Raw genomic sequence first — 9,079 nt, forward strand, 5'->3', positions numbered from 1 at the left:
TTTTATCCATGCATGGTGCAGGAGCAACACACTTGGCCCAACAGTCTGTCTTGAACTATTTGTGGTGCCCAGACCCTAGCATATAACATATATGGCCGCATCCCAGCAATCTTAAATAGTTTGGATGAATGAAACCTGCAAGTCTTCCGGCACTATAGGTAAGATCTCACCATCCATGTCCCAAAGTATGTGGGTGTGGGATCCAAGAAGATAGCTGGTGATGACTGATTGCAAACAAATTCTGGCTGAGGAGAACATTCTTTTGCCAAATGCTTTCATGTGTTTGGATTCCCTGTCAGGAGCTTTCAGAAAGGAATTTTGATGGACTCTGATGATGGACGCCAGTACCACCAAACTTTCAAAGCATGGGTGGCGAGTTAAAAAGTCATGGTCACCTTGAGCTTGTCTATGGTGGTGGAAGACCTGTCAATAGATCTGATTGATAGGACAGAATTGTGCTCCAATGTATCCATGGGAGCCTTGTTGAAGGGCTTAAGAGGTCTCATCAGTGCCTGGCCAGACGGCAGGACCTAATTGAGGGATGAGGATAACGTAGTGGGGAGGTGGAGGTCAAGCACTTTAGCAGCTCTCTGGATCACAGTGACAGAAGATGTACTTTCTTCTGTAGCTGGTCCACGGGAAGACACCAACCCAGTATCAGGTGAAGTATTTAATTAACTGAAATCCTGTAGATCCATGTACCAATCTGCTTCATCATAAGGAGGCAAACTGTTCCCCTGTTGTCGCCATATGGCTGGTTCTGGTTAAAGCCAGGTTAAAACGGTGGTGAATGGTATGAGGAATAGTGAACTTAGAGGAATACTGCCTGAGTCTCGGGGATTGAGAATTGGCTGCAAGACATCAGAATCTGAGCACAGCCTTGGTTGAAATTAATTAAGCTTGGAGTCAAAGACTAAAAAGGGTGGCAGCTCCTCTTCATTGGCAGCAGTGCGAGCATCAATGTCTGTAGGACTGGTGCATAGTTTGGCATAAAGGCTGGTACAGAACTCGAGCAGGTTCAAGAGGCACAGACAGCACTGAGGGGGGACTCACTGGCAGTAAACCAACTAGAGGCTCCTGTTGACTGCTAAGGCCCAAAACCAGATCAGAGGGAGCCAGAAGCATGCCAAAGATGCACAGCCTTGCCTCTAAAAAGGCTTTGACGTGCTGTAATGTTGCCAACAGACTCAGAAATCTCAGAGTGCATATTGGGACCAAAGATGTAATCGGCTGCTCAGTGGAATGGGAGCAAGACCTGGAAGCACAGTAACACCATCATGCATTCTCTGGAGAATGATGGTAGCGGAAAAAGGCTGAGACCAACGTGGGCTTCTTACGTTTCTTTTCAGACCTACTCAAAGACTTCTACTGAGATGATGATTTGTTGCATGAATTACTTCAAGAGCTGAAGTGAGTCCACAATCTCAACTTCAATGTGGAGCTTGTGGTGTTTTGCCACATAGAGCTTTCCATTCATGAATGTCCTTGGAATTCATATGGTCGCAGTCGCTGCTGACTTTTGAGTTGAGTGAGGAACTCAGACACCAGAGACACACCATATGGATCAGTCACCTATGTCTGTTTGATACTGTGACTGCAAGGCTTAAACTGTGTAGTCTTAGGGGGTGACATGTCTTCTTGTACAATGGAAATTTTTTCTAAAGAAAATAATAACACTTCAGGGAGTGAAGAATAAAAGAGGAGAGGATCTCAAGATTCACATCTGAAGATGCAGAAAGAAAGGAAGTGACATCAGCATGCATGGGTGGTGCTTAAAAGCAGCTACGTTTGTCACTTCTGAAACAGAATGATGCCAGTACAAAGCCCAATAATTCCACCTATCGGTTCAAAGAAGCACAGCATTTGAGTTTCTGCATCCAGTTTGGGATATGGGGATATTCACAAATGTGAAGAACCTACAGTTAGAAGAATCTATTAGAAGGAACAACCTAGTCAGTACATGGATGGGATTATGTAGCCCTTTATCTGGAATGACAATCTAACAAGAATTCTAACAGTTAAAAACTTGTCCAGCAACATCTTTATATCAGAACTACAAGTGCCATAGTAAGGGATTGTTCACAAAGTCAGGAGACTTCCGTGGTGGGTTTACACTTTATTTAGTGCTCTATAACATTACATTGATCTTTAAAGTAAAATCTCCAATGAAAAGCAGAAGGGGGCATCTATTTCAGAGGAAAGGTAGATTTACCATCTCCCAAAAATGAAGACTGCACCATCCTCCCTAAAAACAAACACTGGCAAAGCCCTTAAAATGTCTGGCTTATAATGATCTACTATAAACAAGACCTATTGACTTACGCAAGGTTGTTCTCATTGTGCGTTTGGCACTTTTGATGTTTTTCAGCTGGCACTTGAGGAGGCTGCTGTACAGCACAATGAGCTAGCCCATCTTGACATTGCCTAACTTACAAATTACTTCAGTGTGGAGGTGGAGTAAGTGAAAAGACATCTCCCCTGTGTGGACCCGCCAGTAAAAGTACATTTTTAGGAAACATTTCATTTTGAGAGTACTTGCTAAGGTTACCTTATGCTACAGATATTTGCATGGTGATTCATCACGTTTTAACACACGAGGCAGGAAGTACCTGAAGCACAGTCTGAAGAGATGGACATGATGAATATCAGGCACACTGGAGGACACTTTAGATCATTTCGTTTTCATTTAGGAGCGAGGGAAACATCTGGGATTAATGTTAATAATTTTACTTGTGCTACGTGCTCGAGTCAAAGTTGCCAAATGGCTCAGTGAACTGACGCATGTGGCCAAAAGGGCATCAGTTCAAATCCTGACAATGAAAACCCACAGCTTCCATCCTTCTGAGGTCGGTAATCACAGTACCATTAAAATTGATAATGAGACGTTACCATACACAATAATGCAAAGATTAAATATATCATCATATTGGTATTGCATAGAGAAAGAATGGATATGGATAAGGTAGTTTGCCAGTGCTGTTCTTGTCATTTCTTTGGACAAAGTTTCCCACTGAACTAAAGATAGCACTCAAGAGTCTGTGGACAACAAAACTTTTTCTGAGACAGACCATGAAAAAATGCATGTGGGAATACCCCCTTCGCCCACCCTTGAAGAACTCCTACTGGGAGACAAAGGAGCTCCAGTTAACAGCAGGGGAATGCAGACCCGCTGGCTATTCACATGTAGGCTGTTATTCTGCTGTAGAAGGCACATTGCACCGGCACTTCTAGAATAAGCATTTTGAATGCAATGGGTCTTGCGTTTGCTCGATTTACAGCTATTAGCGTTTTAAACTCCTAGCCGGATTTTTCTTGCCACATAATCTGAAAAGTAAAACAGTTTCACATAACTGAGCCAGACACACAAAAGGAAACAGAAGTTCGCTCGCAGTAAAACATATTGGCAAAAGTGCAATTATCCATGTAACAGGCAAAAGTGAGTTTATCCATGTAACAGGGTCGATGTCATGCAAAGCGCTCGATTACTGCCCAGGGAGATGGCACTGGCGATTAATCTTTTTTATTTTTTTTTAAAAGGAGTCCAGAAACCATACGGAAAACATTGCGCCTTGTATTTTTTCAGTAGTTGGCCGGTGCGTTCGAGGAGGGCTAAACACCGGAAACGGCATGACGTGTGCATGCCTTTCAGTAATGAAATAAAGCGAATTTTAAAAGGCAAGCCCATGAACCAACCAAACAGATGGGCATGACATGGGCGTGGTTAAAAGTCCATAGAGAGATGACACCAGGGACAGAGCGCTTTGCAGGCTCGACCCAAAAAGTTGTGAATATTGCGTGCCAGAGAAATTGTATTTGAATGTGCTTTTGTTCTGAAGTAATCACAATTCAAACCATTTGTTCAAGCTTATGGCTTAGGATGGCATAATGGTAGAAGGAAGCAAGGCCAGAAGACACACACTCATGTTTGACATTAGTAACTCACATCAAACTTACCAGCACTGGCTACCCAGAGAAGAGATATCCAAATAAATGAAAGCACACGCTGGCAGGGTTGCAAGAGGCAAAATAGATGGAGGGCAAGTGTGGAGCAGTGCAGACAAAAGATAAAAAATAAAATAAAATAAAATAAAATGAAAAAGTGCTGTTACATGGCCAGCGCTGGCCACATCACAGCACTTTTTTTGTATTGCAGGGTGGGAGCCAACATGAAGGTGGGGTGGGCGTCATGGATAGAAGGAAGGGGAGCAGGAGGCAACACAGAGAGAGGGAGGCTGTGCGGCAGAGGCTAAGAGCAAGCAGAGGAACAACAAAGTAAGGGAGAGGGTAGGAGCAAGCAGACGGACAGTGGAGGGAAGTTCTTGGGGGCAAGCAGATGGACAAAGAAAATAGAAGGGGTGAGAAGACTGACAGTGGAAGTGGGTGGGAGGAATATGGAGGAGGGAGAAGTACACGAGGGCGACAGCTGAAAAACAAGCATTCTTGTACAGTGCTTTAAAACTGTGAGAAAAGTAGCATAAAAAAAAATAAAAAAAATAAAAAAAAAGACCAGTGGAGGGACACAAGTAATGCATCTATGCTCTAGGGGAGGAACAAACAGACAAAAGGGGAATAAAGCATGTGGCAGTAGACCAATAAGAAGCAAGCAAATGAGAGTGACGATAAATACAACCAGTGGTAAACTATGGGCATAACTACCAACAGGGATAGACTACGGGCTAATCCGGAAACCATACGAAACTTTAAGAGTGACTGCACAATGCACAGACAACAGTTGTAGAAATCTTGGAGTTTATGATGAAATAGGGGAATACCCGCTCTTCTGTCCAAGCTATGTGCAAACAATGTGCCCTCTGCATCGAGCAACAGGAATTCTACACACCTGGACAAGTAGAGTTTTAGAACAATTCTACACCTATGTGCAGTCATGAACCAAGTCAAAATTTGACTAAACGAAGTGAATTACAACAAAGGCAGCAAAGGTACAAAAACATGTTAATATACGGTATGGCCGACAGCATGTAAGTATCGTAGATATTATTTAATTATGATAACATGAAAATATAAACCATATTAAGAATATCTCATACTCCTTAAAAGTAAAAAAAGTTTAGCATATTTTAACAGTACTTGCAGTCTACGTATCACCCAACTAAGGATAAATATTATTTTTTGATCAACCTGGCACATTGTGAGGCAAAGGTTCTTAATCTGTGGTCCTTCGATCCCAGGGATTTGCAGCACCTCCCAAGGGGGTCCAAAGACTCATCTGAACTCTAACCCTTATTTTCTGTCAATAATCAAATTCATTTTGAGCTAAAATAATTGTGTAAATAGAATTCCTCTTATGAGGGTAATAGTTTCATTAAGTAACAGTAATTCTTGAAGTCTAGTTTACTGCCACCCCCAATGTATTAGTTATATGTTATAGACTATATGTTTTGCAATCAAGTATTTCAAATTGGCAGGCCCTTTCAGACTCCAAGCACCTACAATTTTTGTATTGGAAAACGGACACGCCTTCAATTTTCAGCAGAGCTGAAATATTCAAGAGCACCACTTACCAGAAGTACATGATCCCCTAGATTGCATGCTATCACTGTCACAGTGTTTGTGACGTTTGACATAGAGACCTTGCATGGTCTCCAGCTTTATTCATACTGAGCTCAATGTCAATCCACTTACTACTTCTATCCTACCACTTCTGCTGGGAGCTCTAACGTCACATGATTACGTAGTTATTTGTGAATACAAACTGGGTCTTATATCAGTGTGTCGTTACTCTCATATTTTAAATATGCATCATAAAGTACATGTGCTGAGATCAACCAGGGTGTACTTGTTTGCACATAGTTTTGTATATTATTGTGGAAATACAAACTGCAGAAATGACTTGGGGATCCCTGATTTCCAGTTGTGATACAATAGTATCTGAAAAAATCAAAAAGTTAAAGACTACTGTTCCAAGGTATTTTTGCAAGAGCACAACTAATCTGTGTAAAGGGCATTCACACAGCTCATGCAGCAATGTTTCTCTTTGCTACACATCCACAACAAAAATTGTAAATCAATTAAGTAGCCTAAATAAACTTTTTTCAGGGCTATAAGAATAAATTGCAGTGGTGGATGATATGAGGCAATGTTGACTTAAGTGCAAAAGCAAGGCACATTTTACAGTATAATAATATGCCACTAAGGGCAATTTATGCAAAGTGTTTTATTATTATCTGGGTATTTTGACAGTTATATATTAGAAATATCAATGTTACAAAACATCTACATTTTTAGAAAAAAAAACACCAAGCACATTGACTGGCTTCTTTCAACTTGCAACGTCATAAAAAGTAATAACTTTATTTGCGACGAAACACAGCAGCGCTATATTATTACAAATGAACTTCCAATTTTTGACACTAAAATACATTGCGTAAAACATATATAATGTTGCACACGCAGCAAAAAACAACCATGCGCGCTGCTGCTACTAATTGGAGGTTGATTCATTAGACACTCCCAGCTATTTTTAAAACCGGTCTAGTGTCGAGTTTTCCCTGTTTTCCCTGTTTTCAGATTGCCTATACAGTTTATTGTGGCACCTTTTCACTTTAAGAAACAAACAGCACTGCAAAACAGTATATATATATATATATATATATATATATATATATATACACACACACACACACACTCAATTATACACTATCGACGCAGCTGTACCTTCAGAATGTACCCAATTCATTCATAACGGGTGTGATATGTCCGATTCCTTAATCTCACAAGTTTTCCATGCAAAAAACGATAAACAAGCACTGACAAAGCCAATACATCTTACTTTCATACACCAACGTATGTAAATACAGGCATTCACAAATGCTGTTCATCATATTAAAGCCTACCTTAATGGCGCTGGCAAGGAAAGGGGGGATAGTAAAAAAAAAAAAAAAAAAATGTTCCCTGAATATAATGCATGCACTAGATAAAGAACGGAATGTGATCAACTGCGTGAATACCCTACGTACTTCTGAAATACAAACACATGCATTCCAACATAGTACTCACTGGAAGGCGGAATACTACACCACATAACCAAATTGCATGCGGTATTAAAGCTGTACTTCACTGGGTGAAACCAAAGCCAACCTAGTTATAGTTTAAATAATGATTTACAATACGTGGGTAACAGCGGCGCTGTCTAACCACGCGATTACGAAAGGAAAACAAGGAAGAATAAAATGACGTGGATAGGCAAACATTTGTGAAGCTGTCAAGTGCTGTGCGCTCGAGATCCCATGCTGTTTGAGAGCTGCGCCAAGCGTATTCATGGTCAAGTAATGGCTTCTTTTCAAAAACAAAAAATAATGGCAACTCCATCGAAAACGGGATCAGGCAAGGGCGCCAGAAAGAAGCAGTTGTATTCAAAGCATGCTGATTATCCAAGAGAGGCAGGCTTGCACAATCAGCATTCAGGCAATAAATGGCATAGCAGGATCTGCCTAGAGACAAACACTGAACCGCCTCTTCGGAAACCTCCACCACAACTAGGAGGCATTTAAATGTTGTGGGCGCTGCAACGACTCTATGTACATCGTGAGCCCTGGGGGTGAAGGGGTGGGAGCTGAATTATCCGCTTCCCTGGTGGAAAACAATGCAACTGCGTATACGTGAGCAGCACTCCGTGAACAGCTGAATTTCAAAGTTCAATTGAGTTTACCAAAATGGGCACCCTGGTGACTGACAGCTAACCCCAGGGGCGGATACGGGCGTACTCGAGGCAGGTGGGAGGCCGCAGGGAAAAAACACTGGCTCTCTACTCAGTCCCTTCTTCCCTAATGCTATCCTCCGATAGACGCCCCTTCCCCAACAGCCCCTCGCCGTCGAGAGGCGACCATTGTTAAAGCGATGCACCGCACCAGGCCCCCTCTCTCACCAGCGGCCGCTCGCTCCTCGGAGGAAAGGGCGGGGCAGGCTGCTGCTTCTGCTTCTGCCCACAGCCCCCTGCTGGGGGAGACGGCCTCCTACTCCTGCCCCACGGTGTCTCGGGCGCCGGTGTTTCTTGAAACTCCCACGCCGTGCTGTGCCGTTCGAGGCTGTGCCGAGCCTCCGGGTACCTCACCAGAGCCCAGCATCAGTGATCTGAGCATGCCCAGTGTCGGCGGCGCGCAGGGGTGCAGGAGTTTCTCGATGCAATCTTTGCAGTTTGTTTACTTAACTCACCTGTTCTGGGTGTTGTCTAGGACTAGAGGTAGCAGCAAACATCGGTTACGAAAAGATAAACAAAACAGTCACCCACTGATGACATCACTTTTTTTCCCTTTCTTGCCTCTGTGTGGTCGCACAGGTGTTTCGGCGAGAGTAGAAATATGCTACTGCTTCGTTGAAAACAAGGGGCATACATGCCAATACATCGATTCAGGAGGGAGACTTCCGATTTTTAAAACCAAAAATGTCTTTATTTTAGCTGTCTTCCGCCGGAAAATGAATTTCCTTTAATAGAACTCAGTAGGGAAAATGCATTCTCAAGATTATTTTTTTTAAAACATTCTCCCGCTTACCTCTTCTAAAATGTTAGCATGTATAACAAGGGGCCACAGATAAAACAAATGGGGCCATGTACAATGAATAATCATGAAGATTATGCACGTGTAAACAACTTCCTTCTGGACGTGATGTTGTACATAGTAGGTACTTAGTGTAACGTTACAGCGACTGTTCCACGTGTCTTTGACTCAGCATAAGTAGTGTTCTGTTTGAGGAATGTTTATATTTGTATTCTATGTTTGTAAGTGGCAACTCCCTCATGCCTAGTGTTGGAAAATGGGTTATTGGTAAGGGCAGGTAGGTACCTACACTTAGTAATAGGCCACTAACCTCCACTTAGGTCCAGTTAAGTCTCAGTAAATTAAACCCAGCTCAACCCTTGGTAGATTGGCAACGAGCGACAAGGCTTAACTTAGGAGACAGAGTGTAAAGCATTCAAATATCACAAAACAGTGATTAAATAAAACACAGGAAACAGTTTAAAAATCCAAAACCAATTTATAAAAATAGATTATATTTTTATCTTTAAAATGACACAAAAACGAATAAAATCAGATAAGGGGAACCGGAGATATGGATTTTT

At 42.1% G+C, this 9,079-nt stretch overlaps 1 protein-coding gene across 3 annotated transcripts in view; it reads right to left on the reverse strand.

The window, feature by feature from the left end:
- TMEM106B (transmembrane protein 106B) overlaps positions 1-8,421 on the reverse strand; it is a 102,812-nt gene extending 94,391 nt beyond the window's left edge. The window contains exon 1 of one of the 3 annotated variants that reach the window (XM_069211829.1): positions 8,173-8,421. The gene's annotated coding sequence lies outside the window, so the exon portion shown is untranslated. Of the gene's footprint in view, positions 1-7,669; positions 8,094-8,172 lie in introns of those variants that run through there. The other 2 variants (XM_069211828.1, XM_069211830.1) reach the window with 2 other exon arrangements.
- Positions 8,422-9,079: the final 658 nt, after the last annotated feature.

Source organism: Pleurodeles waltl, chromosome 10, assembly GCF_031143425.1.
Source record: "Pleurodeles waltl isolate 20211129_DDA chromosome 10, aPleWal1.hap1.20221129, whole genome shotgun sequence".
NCBI lineage: Eukaryota > Metazoa > Chordata > Amphibia > Caudata > Salamandridae > Pleurodeles > Pleurodeles waltl.